Source organism: Papaver somniferum, chromosome 7 (assembly GCF_003573695.1).
Source record: "Papaver somniferum cultivar HN1 chromosome 7, ASM357369v1, whole genome shotgun sequence".
Classification (NCBI taxonomy): domain Eukaryota; kingdom Viridiplantae; phylum Streptophyta; class Magnoliopsida; order Ranunculales; family Papaveraceae; genus Papaver; species Papaver somniferum.
In genome coordinates, this window is record NC_039364.1 from 244,716,167 (window position 1) to 244,740,306 (window position 24,140).

General features: G+C 41.8%; 1 pseudogene; it reads right to left on the reverse strand.

Moving 5' to 3' along the window:
* LOC113296289 overlaps positions 1 to 9,131 on the reverse strand; it is a 91,104-nt pseudogene extending 81,973 nt beyond the window's left edge.
* Between the last annotated feature and the right edge of the window lie 15,009 nt (positions 9,132 to 24,140).

Below are 24,140 nucleotides of genomic sequence, written 5' to 3' on the forward strand. Positions count from 1 at the left end.
TCCTTCCTTTCCTCATTGATTGCTAAAATTTTGTAGTATCCCTAGACACTGCTTTGATAACAACATATGGCCCTTCCCATTTAGGAGAGAACTTAGGAGCGGACATGTCTTGTTGAATGTGCTTTGCCGTCTTTAATACCAAATCTCCTACTTGAAATGTTCGAGGTCTTACCATTTTGTTGTAGGCTCTGGAGATCCTCTGTTTGTAAGCTTCCACATATTTTTCCACCTTGGTTCTCCTTGATTCCAGCATATCTAGCTCACGATTCTTGATCTGGAGATTTCGGCCTCATCCCATTGTACACCACTGGATGCTGCAATCCTGGCTGAGGGAACTTTGATTTCTGCTGGAAGTATGGCGTCGGCTCCATAGACAAGGGAATATGGCGAAGTACGATCGAGCTCCTTGGTGCATTCTGTAAGCCCATAGAGCCATGGGTAATTGCTCATGCCATGATCGAGGATTGTCATGAATCGTCCGACTGATAATCCTGACCAAAGTCTTGTTGGTACTTTCTGCTTGACCATTTCCTTGTGGATAGTAAGGCGTGGAGAAGATTTGTTTGATCCCATATTTATTGAGAGCTTCTCAACATCTTGATTGGCAAAAGGAGTTCCGTTATCTGTGATGATATGCTTAGGAACTCCGAATCTGCATATTATGTGCTCTTTGATGAAGGCGGCAATCGTAACTCCAGTGGTGCTTCGAAGAGGAATAGCTTCGACCCACTTGGTGAAGTACTTGTCGCAGTGATGATGTATTCATGTTTTTTGAAGATGCTGGATTGATCTTCCCAATGATATCTAGTCCCCAGCTGTAGAAAGGCCACAGACTATTCACAGAATTCAACGGGAGACAAGGAGTGTGGATGAGATTACCATGGGTTTGGCATTGGTGACACCTCTGAACGTGTGCGGATGCATCATCTTCCATGGTTGGCCAATAATATTTCTCATGAATTTGAAGAAATAGTTTCCTTTCCTTGATGTTCTCCATCATGTACTTCCTTCAGGATTGTAGGGATTTCATGTTCGGCTAAGCACCTCAGTAAATTTCCACCAAAGCTTTGCGGTATAAGATCCCATCGAGATAGACGAATCTCTTAGCTTTCTGAATGAGTTTGACTGCTTGCTTCTTTTCCAGTGGTAGTTCGTTGTCCCGGAGGTATTTGATGTAAGGCTCCCTCCAGTCCCCAGTGTGGTGGACCGTCAAAACCTCCAAGTGATGAGGAGGTGTTTGGCAATCAGGACAAGATCCTTGTAAAGCTCTTGACTGAGTCTCCATGGATGGCCAGTAGTACCCCATTCTTTGAAGCTTTCTGTAAAGTGTTACCACTAACGTTTGCCCACAGACTTCCTCATGTATGCGCTTGAGTGTTCTTCCGCTTCGTCGCTCCCAAGACATCGTGATAGAGATCCATCAGGGTTTCGATAGTATAGCCCTCCATGAAGCAAGAAGTAGTTCTTCAATTCCTTGAGGCTGACTTGGCCTTCTGAATAGAGCTGCAATTCATGAATGATGGGTGCTCGCCAATCGTTCGCTGGAATGTCTTCGATCTGAGTGAGCCAAGTCGAAGATATGTAGCCTCTGTACAGTGATCGTTTTCTGTGCTCCTTCGAATTGCAGCTTGGAGGCGAGAGTTTCTAGGAATCAGCATGCCTATTGTTAGTCCGTCCAGTATGGACGATCGTTGCGTCAGCAAAATAGGTCAACAGTCGCTGAGCTTCGGTTCTGAATGGAGCAAGTGTGATTTCTTTGAGAATACGTTCCATTCATCTGGTTGACCAATAATTTTGAATCTCCCCTTATCTCGAGGTGTGTTGCTCCTGCTTGCTTGGCCAAGGATAATCCTAATAGGAAGGCTTCATATTCCGCTGAGTTGTTGGTGCAGTGGAAATCCAACTTGAACGAATGTGAGAAAACTTCACCAGATGGAGACACCAGCACTATGCCCGCTCCTCCGGTGTCACTACTAGGGGTGGCAGATCCATCAAAGTATAGAACCATGTTTTTCCTTGATGACCAAGATGTCTGGGAATTCTCCGGGCACTTCTTCATGTAGTGTTGTTGTGTCTTCCCTGGAAAATCCGCGAGCAAGTCTGCGACCGCTTGACCTTTGATGGCTTTAGTGGCGTGCAAGCTATGTCAAATTCTGACATCTGGAGTAGCCACTTCGCTGGTCTTCCTATCAAGGCTGGCTTTGATAGCAAGAACTTTATGGGATCAGCTTTGGAGATGAGTACGACCGTTAGATAGTAAGTAATGTCTGAACTTCTGGATTGCATGTACCAATGCCAGGCATGCCCTTTCGGCCTTTGGGTATCGGAGTTGAGCATCTCATTGTGCGGCTGAAGTAGTAAATCGGTCGTTCGACGCCTTCGTCGTCTTCCTGAGCGAGGAGTGCCCGATGGCGACGTCACTGGAGGCTGTGTAAAGAATCAGAGGTCGTCCCTGCACTGGAGACCTCATGACGGCCGTGACAATAATATCTGTTGTATTTTATGGAAAGCTTCTTGTTGAACAGCTGTCCAGGTGAAGCTTGCTCCTTTCTTCAGCAGAGTGAACTAAGCAATGAGTTGAGATAATCCATGAATGAAGCGTCGAATGTAATTTACCTTGCCCATAAAGCTCTGTAGTTCCTTCACGGTACGTGGAGGAGGCATGGTGGTAATAGCTTTTTCCTTGTCTGGGTCGACTTTGATCCCTTCAGCCGTGACCAGGAATCCTAAGAATTTTCCGGAAGAAACTCCGAATGCGCACTTTAGAGGATTCATTTTTAATTTGTATTCTCTGCACCTTTCAAACACCTGCCTTAGAACTTCGAGATGAGATGCTCGAGTCTTTGATTTTACCACCACATCATCAACATAGTCTTCTACTTGCTTGTGCATCATGTCGTGGAATATGGAAGTCATGGCTCGTTGATAGGTGGCACCAACATTCTTTAATCCAAAGGGCATCACAATGTAGTGAAAATTCTCAATGGGAGTACGGAACGCAGTCTTGTTGGCGTCATGTTCATACATCTTGATCTGGTTGTACCCACTATAGCCATCCATGAATGAGAACATACCGTGACCACTGGACAACATTTATTCAAGTTCCTGAAGTCTACACAACATCTGATTTGACCATTTTTCTTCTTAACAGGTACCACATTTGCTAGCCACGTTGGATGAATAATAGGCTTGATGAACCCTGCTGCCAACAGTTTCTGGACTTCGTGTCTAAATTGCCTGGGCGGTTGTTTGACAGCTCTGGAACCAGGGACGATGTGTAGGTGATGGGTGACGAGTTTGTAATCTAGACCCGACATTTCTTCGTATGTCTAGGCGAAGACATCTTGATATTCTTTCAATAATTTTACCAGCTCGGTCCGCTCCTCTGGTGATAGCGCTGAACTGATCAGGATTGGCCTTGGATCATCTTCAGTCCCAATGTTGATTGTTTCGAGATCGTCAGTGGTAGAGTCAGTGTCATCCTGTAGTTGTCGTGGGGAATATTGGATTTCTTCTTCAAGTGATAGATCACTCTGACACGATTCTTCATGGTGGGGAAACTTTTCATCGTTCTCCCCGATTAATTGCTAATCTTTCCGTCGGCGATAAATGACTCTCCCTTCTACGTCTCGATCGGTCGTGAAGTTTGTCCCTGGAGTTGAGACTTGATCATTATGGCATTTAGTCGGTGTAGTAGGTGACTTGATCATTTTAGCAGCTGAGGACGACGGGTCGTTATCATCCTTCTCGATAGTCTTCCAGCTTGGAAGTGGGGTACTGCGAATCCTGCTTGGAGGTTCCGGGACGCCTTTTTGAGATTCAAGGAACTCAGTATCATAGACGGGAGCATAAGGAGATGATGAAGCCGGAATGCGAACGATCTTGTTGTCAAGCAGGGCCTTCATGCATTGATGGTATGTTGAAGGAACCACCTTGTTATCATGGAGCCATGGGCGTCCCAGTAATATGTGGTAGTCAGGTTCTTTCTCGATCACATGAAACTTTGCTTTCGATCGAATCGTCCCCATCCTGAAATCTATGTATGCATATCCATATGTATGGATTTGACTTCCTTCAAATCCTGTCATTAGGATGGGATAGCGAACGATTTTACCTTGTGGGAATCTGGCCACCCTAAGAGTCTTCATAGTGACAATGTTGGTGGAAGCACCGGTGTCAACAAGAGCTCTTCTTAATTCGGTGCCTTTGATGAAACCAGTGACATACAATGCTCGGTTGTGTCCTTCATCCGTCATGCGATCTTCTTCTCCAAAAGAGATGTTTTCGATCGAATGTCCAGGCACTAGGGAGGCTTCTTCAACTGATGGTGTTGGTGGCGTTATTTGTACGCTGGATGATATCTGGTTAAGTGATGAAAATGTGTCTGTGTGCTGATCCCTGGAGAAGTGCAGGAGTTCGCATAGATTTTCAATCAAATGTGTGACCTCTTGTTCCACCGGCTTCTCGTATGTGGTGAAGATGTTGATTTGAGGGTCAGATGACGTCTCAGTCCTCGGTGTTGAGGCTTCTGGAGCGGAGATACTCCCTAACTCGGATGTCAATATGATGAGGAAGTCGAGGATGTGGTTTATCGTCTCCTTCATCAGGTCCATGTTCCTGGTATGGAACTCTAGGATTTAAGCCAACTCTGCCAAAGTCGGGGTCCCTCTTCCCTCCATGCCGCCAAGTGTAACATGAGGAATGTTTCCGTTTGAAATATTCTGATCTAAATAAGTTGAATTAGTCCTAAGACCAACCATCTTGTGGGATTGTGAGATTGTAACCGAGAGAATGATCTCCCACTGTGGTCGCCAATATGTAGATGGGGAAAAACGATTTGCTGGTTTTTAAGGGATTGAGGAGACGACCGTACGGAGGAGACTCCTCGAACCGAGCGAAATGTTAAACCACACACAGATGCACCGCTGCAAAGGGGGTGCTTTAGATTCGAGAGATCAATCTGTAGTAATCCGGCCTAAATCAAGACAATGACCGTTCCAGAGTAAATTCGGTCACAAGAGAGGATGGGTTGATCTGTAGGAGGGAAGCTGAGAAATGTGTGGAATAAATGGTAATCAAAGATTGTGGGTGTGTGAATTCCAAATACGATAAGCTCTGAGTGATTGAAATTGCTCAATTGAGAGTAGTTTCTCAATTGATGAGTTGATGATCTTGTGTTGTCGAAGAGACGTGAGATTGATGATACTGATGATGATGATTCAATCATGATTCAGAGACTTATTTATATTGTTGGAATTTTAGACACCATGATTCCATAAAGTGTGACAGTTGATGGTATCAAGGATTGGGGAAGTGGAGATCGTGTTTGAAACCAGTTTCTCAACGTGTGGAGACTTGGTCGATTTTCCACCCACTACCTCGTGAATTCCTTAAACTGATTTCACGACTTGCTCACATTCCATCGTGTGTTTGAACACACGTGCCGTAGACCGCCAGACCAAACTGAGTGATATCCCCCCAAGTGACACGATTGACATCTCGTGGTTTGTTATTCAATTGATGACTTCGTGGTTTGATGGGACGATGAGTCCATGTAGTCGTTGAGTTGAACATGATGTTCTGAAACTCGTGAATTGAACATGTCATGAGACAGAGGTATAGTTCTTACGATGAAGTGAGCAAGTATTGCTCATTCGGTGAATTGTTGAATATTGATTGTTGAACCAATATTCCTTGGTTTGAACAAATATTTATCATCTGAGCAAGTGTTGCTCATGTGATGAATTGTTGAATATTTGATCGTCTGAGCATGTGTTGCTCGTCTGATGGATTATTGGCAGCGTACCAAAAATATTAATTAGAATATTGGTCGTTGAACCGAGCATAATTAATAAAATTAACGACCATGAGGTCGTCATAAAATTATTAAGGTTAGAATCTGGAATGATGATCCTTGGATTCAGAAACCCTAATTTGATCAATTGATGATCAATTCATGGTTCGTCAGAATTTCAACCATGGGACGAAGAAGTGAGCGATTACATGGGACCGTAGATCAACCATGTAGTTTCCATATGCTCACGTGAGCAAATATGAAGAACTCCTGAAGAGTTGACGATTTGTTGGTGAAAGAATGATTAAATGCTGGTTTAATCATTTATTCGAAAATGCTTGTCTGAGGCTTAGGTGAGAAAACCTAATTAATTATGACGAGGCAAGGGACCGACCATGGAGTCATGAAACCGGCCCTGGGTTGTCCCGTGACCGCCTGACGATCACTTCATGAAAATCCAAAGTGTTTGGGAGAGTTTTGGACCTAATACGAGCAATTGTGCAAACTAGGTCAAAACTGTGAAAATTGATGGGACCGGCTTCCGTGAGCCAAAGAGCCAATCGTGGTCGGTCAAGATAGCGTGCTCGTGTCCCCAAGGCGTCCGCGTCTCAGTCCTGAGAATTTTGATATTTTCTGGCGTGCAATTGAGCATCCATTCGAGAAAATATGCCAAATTAGGGTTTCGACGAAACTGAGGAAAACACCATGAGATGATGAAAAATAATTATAAAATAAGTAATGAGGAGGCGTGGGACCACCGTGGTCAAGGCATGGTCGGCCGGTCGTGACTATGGTCCTGTGGTGCCTTTTTCTTAATTTTATAATATTTTGATGATTTTATGAAAAATTCATGAATTTTGAGAAATTTGATGAATTTTGGGAGTTTCCATGAATTAAAGGAGTTTTCATGAGTTCAAGGAAGCAAAAAATATTAAAATAATAAAACAAGGGCGTGTGGGACCGTGGAAGGCATGGTCGGCCGGCTAGGGCCCGATCCCACGAGTTTCCCTAATTTTATAATATTTTTAGGTATTTTGATGATTTGAGGGAATTTTTCCTTATTTGAGAGAAATACCATGAAATCAAGGAATTTGATGAATTCAAGGAAAACTAATAATAAAATAATAAAACAAAGGGGCGTGTGGGACCGGCTAGGGCATGGGCAGCCGGCCAAGGCCCGGTCCCACAAGTTTTCATAATTTATTTTATTTTATTATTATTTGATGATTTGTGCAAAATACCATGAAATCAAGGAGTTTTTTCATGAAATTAGAGAAATAATAATAATAATAATAATAATAATAATAATAATAAAATAGTAAGGAACCGTGGGTGTGGGGCCGGTTGGGACCAAGGCATGGCCGGTTGGCCAATGGTCACGCCCCACACTCCTTTCCTTAATTTATATTATTTTTTATGGATTTATGGAAGTACCATGAAACCGAAGAGTTTCCTCAAGACGAAGGAGATTTGATAAAATAAGAGAATTTTCATCAAATCATGGAAAATAAAAAAATGCATTAAAAATATAAAACTGGCGTGGGATTGACCACGACACGGTCGGTCGGTCGTGTGTACGTGCTCCCAGCACCCTGTTCAATATTTTTAATTATTTATTATTTTCTTCTCTATTTTACATAGGTTCATCGTTTCGTTGTATTTTTGAAATACTCGTTCGTGCGGTGACTGTTAGTGTATCATCGTTGAATACACCTTCACCATTTGAATCAGGGCTTATTTAGAGGTAGCTCAGACGCCGGGTTGTTGATTATTTATTACTAATTGTGGAATTCCGTGGAGAATAATTCACAAAACTGAGTAATAAGATGTTTATTATTAATTCATAGGATCAACTGAGGATTCGACTACGAATTCAGAATAATAAAGTGAGCATTACCATTCCATGGGATCGTAGATTCGACCATAGAATCGGATTAATTAAGGTTTATCTATTACCATTTATGAGACCAGTTGTGGATTCGATCATGAAATCGGAGTAATGAGATAATATAGTTATTGCTATTCTATGAGATCAAGTCGTGGATTCGATCATAGAATCAGAACAATTATTATTGCTATTCCATGGGACCAGTCGTGGATTCGACCATGGAATAAGAGCAATTGTAATTAGGAATAATTAACTTTGTGGCTCTATACTAGCAGAGCAAGCTGTCTAGGAGCATTAATTATCCCGATATGAGCTTGTCGGTAAGTCATATCCTTTATATAGTCAGGGTAAACTCGTTGTTTGTTCCTGAAGACGTTATCACGATATACTAGCAGAGAAAGCTGTCTAGGAGCCGTCCATCACGTGATGCTATATAGAAATAATCACTGAAAGTATTCAGTATTCATGAGATATTCCGTTGTCCAGTCGTGAGACTACATATCCACATGTACTCTGAGAGAAGGTACTCTCCGTTGAGAATTCGATGAGAGACCCGTGTCTCGATACTCGCGTCTGATTGCTGAATCAGAGCTTCGTATAATTATGAGTTTACGAATTTAGCCTTGTCGAAAATCCACCATCTACAGGTAGACCACCAAATATTATATGATTAATCCAGATGTTGATTGCTGAATCAACATAAATTTATTAGTGTTTGAATCTTGCTCAGAATGATGATTTGTAGAGCATTTATTCGAAACCCTAATTTTTGATTAATTGTTCGTCAATTGATGAATTGCTGAAAATAATTCATGAGCGATGGAGGGACCGACCACAAGTGATGGACGTCCATGTGGCGCCCAAGTGCTCGAGCGAGCGTGCACCAGGGTCCTTAGTTGGCCAGTTGGTGAAAGAATGATGATTAAATGTCGGTTTCATCATTTATTGAAATAGTGCTCGATTGAGCATTAGGTGATAAAACCTAATTATGGAAAAGTGAGGGACCGACCAAGAGGGCATGAGACCGTCCCTTGGTGGTCGTGGGACCAGATGATTGTGGTTTTAGCAAATTCCAAGTTGGTTGGAAAGAGTTTGGACCCAATATGAGCAATTGAGCAAATTAGGTCAAAATCATAATAATGTGTGGGACCGGATCATTGCAAGCCTTAGGTCCGGACTTGGTCGGTCAAGGGAGAATGCCCGTGTCACCATAATATCCGTGTCTCGGTCCTGAGAGTTTCGGTATTTTCTGGTGTGCGTTTGAGCAATATGTTGGATTTTCAGAAGAGTTTGATCTTTGACTGGAATTCTTGATTTTGCTAGGATGAGCAAAGTAGAACTTTGCTCGTTTTATCACTTTTGTATTACATATACATAATGAGATGTAAATTTTCTACCGGTGACTTTTCCTGGAGATTGAAATCCAGTTTCAATCGCCGTATACACCATGAGTTCGTCGAGATTTCCCTGCGTTTTTGATTTGTTTTTGATTTCTCTATCACGGTTTCTTAGTTTTGGGTTGTTGTTTTTTTAGCTTTTTCCCCTTTCCTCTGGTCGCTGTTTTTGGGTTTTCTTTTAGGGTTTCAGTCGCTCCTTTTAGGGTTTATCTGTGGTTGCCATGGATAGAATCACTAGGGCATCTTCCCACCCTCAGCTTCCTGCAACTCCTTCTTCTTCCTCATCCACAGACTTAGTTTCTCCAGATGATGGATTCTGCCATTGCCCTCTCAAGTCTTTTCATGGCTGTCGTGATGGTGTAAACGGCAGAGGTTACACCAAAGGATCTTTCATGAAACATTTAATCGACAGGCACTTGTATTCTGAAGACGACAAAGCATTTTGCAGAGAGATGATCGCTAATAACTTGCACATTTATCGTGCATGGGAGAAAGATCTTAGTCATCTTCGAATGTGGATGTGTTGCAGTTGCATGCAATTGCATGATTGTAGGATGCCTTGCAAGGGACGGGAAGGTACTGTGCATAGTGAAGTCATTGCTGGACCAGGATCAGATGCTGCTTTTCTCCTACACGGTTTGCCAAAACCAGCTGAGGTTAGTACTAAAAACCTGGGTTCTAACAATAATGTTGTCTGTGATGTTTCTACATACAATGTTGCTAATGCTGTAGGGGTTCTTTCGACTGACCTACTCAATTCCATATTTCAAAGACAGTTTACAACTGTTACTAGCATTCCGCATAAATGCAGGCTCGCATTCTCAAGAGAATTGAAAGTCTGTCTCGATAGATTCATTGTTAGCCCAAACAACCTTTCATCTTGGCTGCAACTTATCCTCCTTCCCATTTGTACGCTGACCCTGTTCAAACCGAGAAGCTCATCAGAAGAAAAATCAGGGAACCAGAAGAGGTTACAAGTCGCGGCTATCGTTAATGCACTTTCAGTTTGGAAAAAACCGAATGGGTGTTTTATTTTGGCGAACAAATTACTTCAGCGACCTGTGCGTACTGGGGTTAAGAAGTTAGATTCGAAGAAGCAGGGAGCTGCCAATCTGTTGGCTTACCAGAAGAAGATTAGTTATGGTCACTTTGCTGCCGCAATCAGGGTACTTTCTTCATCTGGGGTGGCTCCATGCAATGAGTCTACGCAACAAGATTTGCTGGATAAACACCCACATGCGCCCCTTCCTGTTGTGCCAAGTGATGATATTTTGGCTGACTCGGTAACAGTGGACTCTCTGGCTGTGTAGGGTGCTATCAAGAGCTTCCCAAAAGGGACATCGTGTGGCCGGGATGGACTTCGTGCACATCATTTGGTTGATGTGATGAGTGGGCTGCAGCTGCAGTCGCGGATAATTTACTTGCTTCAATCATAGGGGTTGTCAATCTTTGGTTGGCTGGAAAATATCCCGGAGATTTAGGTGAGTTCATTTCCAGTGCACCCCTAACTCCGCTACTTGAACCTGGAGGTGGTATTAGGCTCATTGTTGTTGGCACGGTTTGGCGAAGATTGGTCTCTAAAGTGGTTGTTTTCTCTGTTCGAAAGGACATGACTTCGTATTTGGGAGATTATCAATTCGGAGTTGGTGTGCCTTCTTGGGGGGAGAGTATTTTACATGCTGTAAACTACTTACTTGAGATGAAAGGTCACTCAGACAAAATGTCAATGATGCTCATTGACTTTTCTAATGCTTTCAACATGGTGAGTAGATCTCATCTCATCAAGGAAGCCCGTCTTCATTGTCCAGGTATTTCTCGCTGGGTAGAATTTTATTACTCGAGACCTGCTAAACTCTATTATAACCAGTATATTTTGTCTTCTGCACTTGGAATTCAGCAAGGTGACCCCCTCGGTCCCTTGTTATTTGCGTTGACACTTCACCCTCTAGTGAAGACTATCTCTTCTCAATGCAAACTCGATTTACACGCTTGGTACCTTGATGATGGTATTATTATTGGTGATATATTAGAGGTAGCCAAGGCCTTGAGCATAATTGAAACCGAAGGTCCAAGCAGGGGTTTACACCTGAATGTTAAGAAAACAGAAGTCTTTTGGCCTTCTCCTGATCCCAGAAGCACAACCGATGGTGTTTTTCCCCCTGATATCGGTAGACTCTCTAATGGCGTTAAACTTTTGGGTGGTCCTGTGAGTTTGGATTTGAACTTTATTAGTGATATGATGTTGAATAGGGTGAATAAGACTGTTCAACTAATGTCTGCAATCAAAAAACTCAAGGACCCTCAAAGTGAGATGTTATTACTTCGTATTTGCACTTGGGTGTCAAGACTATATTTTGCAATGCGAACTACCAATCCTTCAGCCCTGCAACCAGCCGCTGATCTTTTTGATGACCATCTACTTAAGTACTTTAGGCTACTAATCAATGGAGATGGTGCTGGTTTTGGTCCTTTACAACAAAGATTAGCTACCCTGCCTATCAAAGATGATGGCCTTGGCATCTATACGATGGATGACACCCGCGCCTACTGCTTCCTTTATTCTCAGAGTCAAACAACTTCGATGCGAAAATAAATTCTTGTTAGTTTATTCTCAACGAACAAAGGTTCTGCTTATCAGTTGTCTCTTCAGAATTTTATCCAGGTTTGTGGATTGCCTCCTTCTTATTGTGTCGATGATGCTGCCCCCCCCCCCCCCCTTCCATGCACTCCCTGGATGTTACTTATTTTGATGCAATCAAGAAGAGAATCCCAGACCAATTTTCCATGTCTGCAAGAGATTCCATTTTGTGGCAGTGTAATCGTGTCAAGCATGCACATGATTATTTACTGGAGGTTTCCATTAGTGGGCTTAATCAATGCCTCGGACCTAGACAGTTCAGAGTTGTGCTTTGCTACTGCCTTGGCATCCCATTGTTTGTTGAGAATATCTTATGCTCAAGTTGTAACAAATCTATGGACATCTTTGGAGACCATGCGCTTCATTGTGCTAAAGATTTTGGGAGTAAGTTCCGACATGATCTTGTTCGTGATGTGGTTGTAGACTTTCTTTTTTTTTTATAAGTCAAAAATTTGTATTAATAGATAACAAATTTACAAAGAAGAGTTCACAAGAAAAGAGGTCACAACAACCCCAAAAACTTGTAAACTACTTGAATCTATAATAAGCAACATTTGGATATTCAACTGAAATCAAAAAATCAGGTCTTCCATCATAATGTAAACCTTCCTCCTCATTGAGAAGACATCCCCGTTTAGCCATAGCATCCGCAGAGAAGTTCGCCTCCCTATAGGTATGAATAAACCTTATTGTATCATAGTTTCTAAAAAATGTTACCCACCTTTGCTTAGCAAACCAAGGAATATTGGTTCTCTTAAAAGCTTCAATAACACTATAAGAATGTGGTTGTAGACATTTGTTACAAAACTAATGTGCCTGCACGCAAAGAAGTCTCTCTGGGTATTCTATCGGACGATGACAAGGATTTGAGGCCTGCTGACATTCTTGTTCTCAACTGGGAGAATGGTCGAGATGTATGTATGGATGTCAAAGGGGTCTCGCACTTTGCTGGTGATGGCATTCGCTCTTTTTCTCCAGGAAAAGCTATATCTAGTGCGATCTCTCGTAAATGCACTAAATACCTGGACAAGTGCACTTCACTTGGATATGGTCTGGGAGTCCTAGCTTTTTCCACTTTAGGAGAACTTGGTGAAGATACTTTGTGTTTTTTTAAGCACTTAAAGAACTGTCTAGTCTGTAATGACGCTGTAGTGGTTTGGGTAGTTTTATTTTTCATAGATTAGGTATCGCTATTCAAAGAGGAGTTGGAGCCCAGCTTGTGGCCAGGCTACCAACCAAAAGCTCTGTATGAGTTCCTTCTTTATTTTTTATTTTATATGATATTTTAATTTTCTTTGGTGAATAGCCTAGTCGGTCATGTGACCATTTGACTTTTTGGCTTTTTCATGGTTTGAGCAATATTTGAGAAAATATGAAGAAACCATAATTTTTTCTCAAACTGAGGAGTTTCATGAGATGAGGGAAATAATAATTATGAAAGACCAAGTATTGTAAAGTGTGGGACCGGCCACGTCTAGGGCATGGCCGGCCGGCTAGGTTGCCCGGTCCCGCAACACCTTTCTCTATTTTTATTATTTTTCATGAAACCGTGAAAATATGGAGAAACCATGAGTTTTGCTCAAACAAGGAAAATTGCTAGAATGAAGGAGTTTTCATGAATTCATGAAAATAATAAAATTATTTAAAATAAAGGAAAAAGGCGTAGGGGACCGACCACGGCGGCATGACCTACCGACCAGTGGGCCAGGTCCCCTAGGCGCCACTTTTATTATTTTAATATTATTTTTTCTCTCCTATTTTGTGTACGATTCCCCGTTTGTCCATATTTTCGAATGCTCGTTCGTGCATCCGGGTGCTCGGTCGTGCATCATTGTCGAATACACTTGCACCATTTTCTTGGGGCTTACTCAGTGATGGTCCAGATGCCCGGTTGTTGAGTATTTATTACTAATTTATGAAGTTCGGTGTAGAATGATTCATGAAACTGAGTAATAAAGGTGAGTAATTATTTATTATCAATCCATAGGATCAGCCGTGGATTCGACCATGGATTCAGAATAATAAAATGAGCATTACCATCCCATGGGATCGTGGATTCGACCATAGAATCAGAGTAATAAAATTATCTATTACCATTCCATGAGATCAACCGTGGATTCGATCACGAAATCAGAGTAATGAGATAAAATAGATTATCTTCTAGGAATTCAGTGGTGAATGTCACGATAGAATAAATCTATTGCAGAAGGGATATTATCCAGTTAAGTCGTCATACCCGTTCTGAAAGGTGCATAGTCAGGGATCAACGAGTGTTGACGTTGCCCTGAAGGCATTTATCCCTCTCAACAATTATGTATGGAGAACCGCCTGAATATATACACGGTCTCTCTACATAGTCAGGGAACAGTGAGTTTCACCGATGCCCTGAAGGCGTTAAGCTCTCAATCATACGGAGAACCGCCCAATCTTTCTTCTATGTAGAGGGGGGTCTCTCTATGTAGTCAGGGAACAGTGAGTATCACCGACGTCCTGAAGGCGTTAAGTTCTCAATCATACGTAGAACCTCCCAATTATGTTATTCTACATAGAGGTCATGATGAAATGAGCAGCATCGAACGCTCCGGGGAGGCCTTTCGGGTAACATATGCATCATGGCTCGTAAAATATGAATCGTCACATGCGTTCCTGAAGCCGTGTCAGAAACATGCAGTATCATGATTTTACGATTTTGACCTTTGTTGAAGATCCACCATCAACATTAAGTCCCCTGCTTAATGAAGGACAGTCATATTCCGCAGCAAGCATTAGATGGTGATTTTTAGTCGACGAGATCGATGGTTGAACTCAGTCGTACAAAGGTGTTCTCAGAATCCTCGATTTTCTCCAATGGTGTCATGTACAAGCAAATGCTCAGGTAAGGACCCTGATAGTACGATACAGCGTCATCCTATGAGCACGAAGAGATGAGGCACTCCTGATTTGGTCGGGCGGACGTCCGGTTTTGGTCGGTTTAGCGTTTACGGGCCCAAGCCCAAAAGGAAATCCTTGTTTTAGGAACATACGTTCGTTCGTTCGTTAGTTTAAGAAACAAACAAAATAGACCTGAGTCTAATAATAAAATTTTTGTTTATGAGCTTTCACGAAAACCAATTTTTTTTTTAAATATGTGAGATTTCATAAATTTTTGAAAATATACTCTTATTTCAAATACGTATGCTCGCGCGAGGGAGCAAAAACATATATATATTTTTCAAGTTTACGTGAGTTTCACGTTAAAATATATTTTTTGTAAAATCAATGTTTTGATTTTGAACAACTGTTAAAAGTAGACAATTATACATGGTGAAATAATGTATGTACGTGAGTTTTCACAATTCTAGAATGGACGTATGTCCAATTTTTGAAAAACTAGTGAATGTTCACACAGTGAAAATTTATGTGAAATCAAATTTTGATTTTCAGCAATTGCTAGAAGTAAACAATTTTTGATAAAATACTATTTGTATGCATTTTGTGATCTGATAATGTATGCACAAAACCAATGAGTGTTCTCTCGGTGGGGGTCGCTCACACGGTGAAATTTGTGGATTGCTCACATGAAAATCAAGTTATGATTTTGAATAAAAATTTTGCTCGTGTTTGTAGGCTCGAGGAGAGGAGAAAATTTTGAAGTATTAACTCTTGTATCACAATCACTACTGTTAGTGGAGTCGTAAACATGTAAGAGTTGAAAGTTACCATTTTTGTAGACGCTGTTGTGAGCACCTTTATTCCACGCTTCATTGTTTTGTTGAATCCTGCGCTTTGTATGAACGAGGTGCTGGAGTAGAAATGTTATGCATCTGTCACAGCCACTTTGCAAGAATGACTGACTCCCATGATGACACTTCCAGAGATGATGTTTCCAGAGATGACATCTCTACAGATGCAACTTCGAGAAATGGCACTTCCGGGACCTCTGAGTGATGGTGAGAGATCCTGAATGGTCGTGAATATATGTTTCTTTGCTCTAACCGAACCACGTATGAAACTCCGGATTATATCGGTTTCTAGACTCAGCAACTTGAACGCCTTCATGACTTTGTAATAGTTGCCCGGACTCCCTCAAAAGAACCCCCTACTGTTGAGATTGTCTCCGCTCGGCCAAGATTGAAATATCCATAGGACGGTCGTGCTGTGAGACCTCGGGTCGATGTGGATTACTCAGAAATAGCAGTAAGTCTTTTGGGCGGAGAATCCAGAAGTAAGAATTATAGAATGATACAGAACACTGTAAAGTCCCCGGATGTTTCTTTGGTGAGTTGTTAGCATTCCCTATACCATGAATTTTTCTTGTCCGTTCAATTAGGATCATGAAACCAATGTTTATTACTTCGTTTCAGAATTTCCCCCCATCGAGCCTTGACGGTCTTCAATTCACTGCTGCTAACAAACAGTCCCTGAATCGAGCGTTGAAGAAGAAGTTGATGTAAGTACCTCTTCGTATCATCGTTCATAGCACTCCTTGAATGAAATATTAGTAATTGTTGTTGATGTATCCAGGAGGAGATTTCATGGATGAACAAAGTATTGACAATGCTCATTCTTCCTTGGAAAATGGTGAGACGGAGAATTCTCAAAACCCAGGACTGAAGGAAATAATGCTACTAATGGTGATTCCGGAAATATTGATCCTCCGAACGGCTTAGAGACCCCTCAAGTAAATATTCCCCTGTAATCTCTTCATAGAAGTATAAAATTGATGATTTGGGGATGAATAAATGAGAACCCACATGAACGAATGAGAAATTTTGCCGAAATACGTCACCAGAAAAATCCAGACTTCAGTCTTTCAGTAAATATTCTGTAGAATCTTCGTCCGATGTCGGATTTTCGCGGTCTACCCATTTTTTTCATGCCCAGGAAATTTCCAAGATTTATCAAACAAGAATTTTGAGTTTTGAGCATGTTTAGGGGCCGAAATAGGCGAAACAGTAAACTTCCAGGAGACTTCCAGAAAATTGTCAGCTGGCATGTAGTCCAATGTTTTGGCCACATATCTTTGATCGTTTATCCGATTGCTGTGAATTTTGGATATGTTGTAGAGGACATCCATACGAAGAGAACGGTATATGACCTATCCCTAGATTCTTCACCAATTTTTCCCAGATAGCTGCTTTGTGCAGGATAGTGTAAAATCATCTCAGACGAGCTTGTTGTAAAACACTCATGTTGTGTCTTTAGACCATTCGCTTGTGTCTTGAACGGTTGGTGAAGGATTTTAATGTCATTGATTCATTTGAGATCAGGACCCCTTGATTGATACATGAGCATGGTACTTGCAGTGACATCTTGTTTCTGTCAGTCGTAGAAACATCACTTCTGAAACCCTGGTCACGGGACCATAACTGAGGTTGCTCTCAAGAGAGGATGATGTAATGACCATGGTTGCATGTCCCGGTGGTAGCATTCCTTTTACGATGAATGATTATCACTGGAGAGCCAGGCGCTACGAGTCTTGGACTGTGAAATTGATTGTCATGATCAGTGGACCGTCAGTCCCCAGTATTTTGTTAAATCTCTCCCTTTCGTTTTCCCTTATTCCGGCAAGACCTAGATAGAGGATCTGGGTAGAAAAATTGATGCAAAGACCTAGGTGGTCGGAGTTGGAGGTACCTTGATGAAGTACTTAGTGGAAAGACCTGGTGGACACCGATCGACTGTGGAAGTTATGAATCTCGTCTAAGAATTTTTGCTTGCATGTTGTATGCTCTGGAAGCTGTAGGATCCTCATACGACATTGGAATTAGATGCTTGACCCCAAATTTTGAAGCTAAGAGATTTAGTTATCACATGAGAAAAGAATCACTCAATTTGGAGTTGTATCCAGCCAACAAAGCGTGCACATTTGTAATTTGTAATCCCCTACAAATTTTCAGATTGCGTAGACCTAACGGTAAAGGCCATATCATTCAGCTCATATGTCCGATTGATGCGATCTTTTGGTATGTTGTAGAAAAAACATAGAAGAACATATTTTGTTGAGGAAGTATTGTCCCATTCCTCACCCATTGGTACGTTTTTGTAAACCCATGGCCTGAAGTGTGTTGTATCTCATTTGCAGAGGTGATGAGAACATCTTGTAGAAGACTTCGGCTTGTGCCCGCCGGTCGTGCAAGCTTTTGGAAGACTTTCATGTGAACATGTTTTCATGTCTACACAACTCGATGTGAATCATTAGGGATTGAAGAAGTACGATCCATCGAGCAATACTTCAAAGAATGGTTAGTTGATGAAGCCCTGTCATGAGGATGTTGCTCCTTAGACTGTTGTTGATGCTGAGATCACGATTGAATTTTCCCCAGACATTCTTGTTGATTTTGAGACTATGGACGAAGTTCAAAAAATGCTAGAACCATGATTTGTCGATAGAGTCTTTGCTCCTTCATCTAGTAAACCTTTACATTCACGAACTAGTTTGTGGGTTGAGCATTCTTAAGATGAAGGTGTATTGGGAGTTCAACCCGAATTCTCCTGAACAACATGAATTTACTGTGAACTAGCTTCGTCAGTGAACCGATGTTGTTGTGGCAGATAACAGCGGCAATCTCCATGGATGTGATTGGTGAAGATAGGAAATTCCTCAGTCGTGCAGGGGATTGTGATGTAGAGAAGTTCCGTTGATGACGTTTCATGGCGTCGTGCAATGATTTGTTATATCTTGAATCTTGTCTAATAAGATCAAGTCCCCGGTGCATGTTGAAGGAGTTTGTGCCATGATGTTGCATCTGCTTCAGAAGTATTATCATGGGATAATGAAGACTTATCGGTTGTAGTTCCGTTATACTTTGAGTATGTTGGTGTTGAATCAGTGTGTCATCTTCGAGACATTTGTTCTCAAGGTAAAGGCGCCACTATAGAAGGTGCACTATTTGATTGGGAGTACAATTTTAAGGCTTCTTAGATGCTTGAGCGTTGAAGCGTCATATCCCTTAAACATTTGTGCCATGATGTTGCATCTGCTTCAGAAGTATTATCATGGGATAATGAAGACTTATCGGTTGTAGTTCCGTTATACTTTGAGTATGTTGGTGTTGAATCTTCGAGATATTTGTGCTCAAGTTAATGGCACCACTATAGAAGGTGCACTCTTTGGTTGGGAGTACAATTTTAAGGTTTCTTAGATGCTTGAGCGTTGAAGCGTCATATCCCTTAAACATCGAATGTCTTAAGTTTGATTGTCTCGGACCTGAGTATCTTCTGTTGATTCAGCATTCCTTTCGTTGCGGTAGTGGGATTCAACACTTGTGCAGGTATCAGAGCTTTCTGATTTTGTGGCACACATGGACACTCCTGCAAGGCTATGGAGAAACGCCGAAAGTGTTCTTTGCCATGCTTGGACATCATCTCAGTAATGAATGTCTCAATGCTCGATTCGGAGAAATATTAGATTCAACCACTTGGTAAAATACTAACGTGGTGAAGCTACCATTCATAACGTCTTGCAGAGTTGCTAGCAGAATTGAGTCCCCATGCTAGGATAGCATGTGAGGAAATAAATGACATAGACATGGAAGGAATGATACTTGCCTGAGTGCGGAACCTCTTGATGAATGTCTATGCATCTTATGCAGGTTCTTGCTTCAACCTCTTCAAAGTTCGAAATTCCTCCAAGTGCTCTGATGATGGAATGTCTGCCAAATCTTCTGGATCAGAACTTTCTTTGTTGGAGAGATGTGCAACCAAAGGCGCTTTGTCAGTATCCATATTTTTAGCGTGGATCCACGCTCTTATGAAGAACATGTCATATCCTGGATCTTCCTGATTACGTGAAACTTGGTTTCTGTCCAGGTTGAACTTATGTTCACTTTGAGAGTGATGTAGCCATAAGTATTTCCAAGCGTTCCTTCAAGGTCTCTTATTGAGATGGGATCACGAGTAGATTCTTATCGAGTGATGCATGCGGCTCTGATGGTTTTCAGTGGAATGACGTTGATGGCGGTGTCAGCATCGATTAACATTCTTCCGAATTCATTTCCTCTGAGATGAACTGTGGTAAGCAGTCCCCAGTCGTGCATCTCCTTGTCTTTGGATGAAGGTTCAAGGAGCATTTATGGGATGGACAGACATCTGACACAATGTAATTCGGTGTTGTGAACATGTCTTTCCTTTGTGCCTTAGACAGATAGAGCAATTTCACAGATATGCTCGATCAACGATTGAACTGCTTCTTTGACTGGTTGTTTAGAGAGTGTAAAGGTTTTGACTGGGAGAGGATTCTTGTGTACTCCTTCAGTTCCCTGTTGAAGCTATTATGGATCAACCTTCTCTTTGAAGATGTGCTTCAAAATATTGCAGTTACTTGTTAGATGATCGATGAACCTATGAAGGCGACAGTACCTAGGATTATCCATTTCTCCTTCAGTTGACTCTCTCCTGATGAATGATGATTTGATTGCACCATCCTGGACCCAGACTTCCAGTAACCATTCCTTCGTGAGAAGGGATAAGTTTGAGTCTGTCTGATTATTCCCCCGTTCGTTGATGTCGAATCGAGGTTTGTGCATTTTAGGATTGGTTATATTTTATTTGCCCCTTCGGAGAAGCCTGGGATGTTGGAGAAGCGCTCTGATGTTGTGTATCGGCTTTCCTTTCATTCCTTTCAGAAACAATGTTTGTTGAAGGATGGAGATTGTACTGATTGTTGACTATGCGTCGGCTACTTCGAGGTTCCTCGACCTTGCATACTTTGCTCTTTACAGTAAAACAGGTGCAATAGTCGCTGATCGTTTGGCTGCTTCCTGAAGCTCTGACAAAATCTGGAACCAGAGATTTTCCAGCAAGGCTCTGTAGACCGGGATCATTCCGTTGATGCACAAGCCCATCAGTTGTTGTTTAGCGACATTCGGGTCATGACAATCCAAAGCTTGGATTTTGAACCTCTTCACATAATCGTTCGGATGTTCAGTATTCTTCTGAGCCATTCTTCCTAAGTCAGAGAGAGTAATCTACTCAGAGACGAAGAAGTATTTCCTGTAGAAGGCATTAACCATTTCTCCCCAACAGGTGATGCTCCCAGGTGCAATGTTGTTATACCAGGTGTATGCTTGGCCTGTTAGAGATTTCGAGAATTCCTTCATACGGACGACATGATTATGCTCATGTTCGCCTAGTGCTTCCAAGAATCAAGCGACATGTTCTCGAGCATTCCCCGTTCCGTTATACAGTATGAACGTTTGAGAGGTATAGCCCTTCGAGAGAGGAATTCTTTGCGTAGCAGCGGGATATGGAAGTTGATGACGGTGAACAGATGGTGTTTTGTCTTTTCCTCGATCCCCCATGAAGTGTTCCAGATCTTCACGGGTGATGAAGCCTGCAGGTTCGTTCGTTGGTGGATTATCTGCAGCCTTGTGGACTTCATCATCGTCTACTACATGGATTGGAGTGACTTCAGGATCAGCAGTCGAAGATATTTTTTTGGATTTTCCCTTATCCTGAGTTTTCTCTGACATCTTGTCAGTGAGAGTTTTGAGATAATTGCACAACTCTTTCTGTGTTGTAGCCATGTCAATCTAGTTCTTGGCGAGAGTCCCTTGCACCTTCATGAGATCACCTATGGTAGGTGGATTTTATATGATTTCTTCGGGAGAGAGGCCGAACAGGGGATGATTTTTAACGTTGGTTAGAGGAGGAGTGGTACCACCATCGTTGGAAGCAGGAATGGTTTCTGGAGTACCACCATTGTTGCTAGTGCTAGCGTCGTTTGCATTTGTAACTAACCCAGACCTAAGACCATCCATCTTTGTGAAAATGTGAGATTGCAACTGAGAGATTAATCTCCCACTGTGGTCGCCAATCTGTAGATGGGGAAAAACGATTTGCTGGTTTTTAGGGAATTGGAGAGACGGACGTGTTGCCGAGACTCCTCAACCGAGCAAACTGTTCAACCTCACACAGATGCACTGCAAAGGAAGTGCTTAGATTCGAGAGATCAATCTGTAGGACTCCGGCCTAAACCAAGTCAATGGTCGTTCCAGAGTCAATTCGGTCCCAATGGTGGAGATGGGTTGATCTGTAGGAGGGAAACTGAGAATTATGTGGTATCAATGATGATCAAGGATTGTGGATGTGTTGAAGGTTTCTGCAAGTTTTCTGTGAACTGTTGAGTTCAAAGTAAGTTCTGGTCGATTGATGGAATTTCTGAGAGTGATGACTCGAAAAATTGTCTTGTTTCAATCATAGATCCAAAGACTTATTTATATTGTCAGAATAAAACACATTGATCCCTGTAAGTGTGACGGTTTCTTGAGTGAAAGAGTGGGAAAGTGGGAAATCGTGGTGAAACCAGTTCCAGGTCGTGCGGAGACTTGGTTAACCGTCCACCCACTACTTTTATAACTCCTTCAACCGTTTGCACGACTTACTCACATTTCTCATCGGGGATGAATCCACGTGCCGTAGGCCGCCAGACCAAAACCCTAATTGATATCCCCCCATGTGACATGATTGATGTCTCATGATTTGTGAAGTCTGCAAGGCAGACGTGTATTAATTAGTCAGTTGTTGACTGATTAGACAGTGAGTATACGTTTTGTTGAATTGAGCATGAGTGACGAATGCTCAGTGCTTCATGGATTGAACATACGTGTTTTTATGTTGATATTTCTCTTCTGAGAAAATACTGTTAAATTCGAGCACATGAGCAAGTATTGCTCGATTCGACAAATTACTGAATATTGATAGTTAGAATATTCGAGTAACTGACCAAGTATTGCTCAATTCGACGGATAATTTATTGGTAACGTGACCCAATAAAATATTAATTAAAATATGGGTAGACCACCAAATATTATATGATTAGTCCAAATGTAGATTGCTGAATCAACATAAAATTATTAGAGTTTGAATCTTGCTCAGAATAATGATTTGTGGAGCGTTTATTCGAAACCCTAATTTTTGATCAATTGTTCGTCAATTGATGAATTGCTGAAAATAGGTCATGAGCGATGGGGGGACCGACCACATGGGATGGACGTCCATGTGGCGCCCAAGTGCTCGATTGAGCGTGCACCAGGGTCCTTAGTTGGCTAGTTGGTGAAAGAATGATGATTAAATGTCGGTTTCATCATTTATTGAAATAGTGCTTGATTGAGAATTAGGTGATAAAACCTAATTATGGAAAAGTGAGGGATCGACCAAGAGGGCATGAGACCGGCCCTTGGTGGTCGTGGGACCAGTTGATGGTCGTTTGAGCAAATTCCAAGTTGGTTGGAAAGAGTTTGGTCCCAATATGAGCAATTGAGCAAATTAGGTCAAAATTATAATAATGTGTGGACCGGCTCATTGTATGCCTTAGGGTCAGCCTTGGTCGGTCAAGGGAGCATGCCCGTGTCACCACAATGTCCGTGTCTCAGTCCTGAGAGTTTTAGTATTTTCTGGTGTGTGTTTGAGCAATATGTTGGATTTTCAGAAGAGTTTGATCTTTGAATGAAATTCTTGATTTTGCTCAAATGAGAAAAGTAGAACTTTGCTCGTTTCATCAATTTTTGAGAATATTAAAACAATGATATTTTAATATTTTTTCGTGAATAGCCTAGTCGGTCATGTGACCATTTTACTTTTTGGCTTTTTCATGGTTTGAGCAATATTTGAGAAAATATGAAGAAACCATGATTTTTGCTCAAACTGAGGAGTTTCATGAGATGAGGGAAATAATAATTATGAAAGACCGGGGATTGTAAGGTGTAGGACCGGCCACGGATAGGGCATGGCTGGACGGCTAGGTTGCTCGGTCCCGCATCACCTTTCCCTGTTTTTATTATTTTTCATGAAACTGTGAAAATATGGAGAAACCATGAGTTTTGCTCAAAAAAGGAAAATTGCTAGAATGAAGGAGTTTTCATGAATTCATGAAAATAATAGAATAATTTAAAATAAAGGAAAAAGGCGTGGGGGACCGGCCACGGCGGCATGATCGATCGTCCGGTGGGCCCGGTCCCCTAGGCGCCACTTTTATTATTTTAATAGTATTTTCTCTCTCCTATTTTGTGTAGGATTCCCCGTTTGTCCATATTTTCGAATGCTCGTTCGTGCATCCGGGTGCTCGGTCGTGCATCATTGTCGAGTACACTTGCACCATTTTCTTGGGGCTTACACAGTGATGGTCCAGCTGCCCGGTTGTTGAGTATTTATTACTAATTTATGAAGTTCAGTGGAGAATGATTCATGAAATTGAGTAATAAAGGTGAGTAATTATTTGTTATCAATCCATAGGATCAGCCGAGGATTCGACCATGGATTCGGAATAATAAAATGAGCATTACCATCCCATGGGATCGTGGATTCGACCATAGAATCAGAGTAATAAAATTATATATTACCATTCCATGAGATCAGTCGTGGATTCGATCACGAAATCGGAGTAATGAGATAAAATAGATTATCTTCTAGGAATTCAGCGGTGAATGTTACGGTAGAATTAAT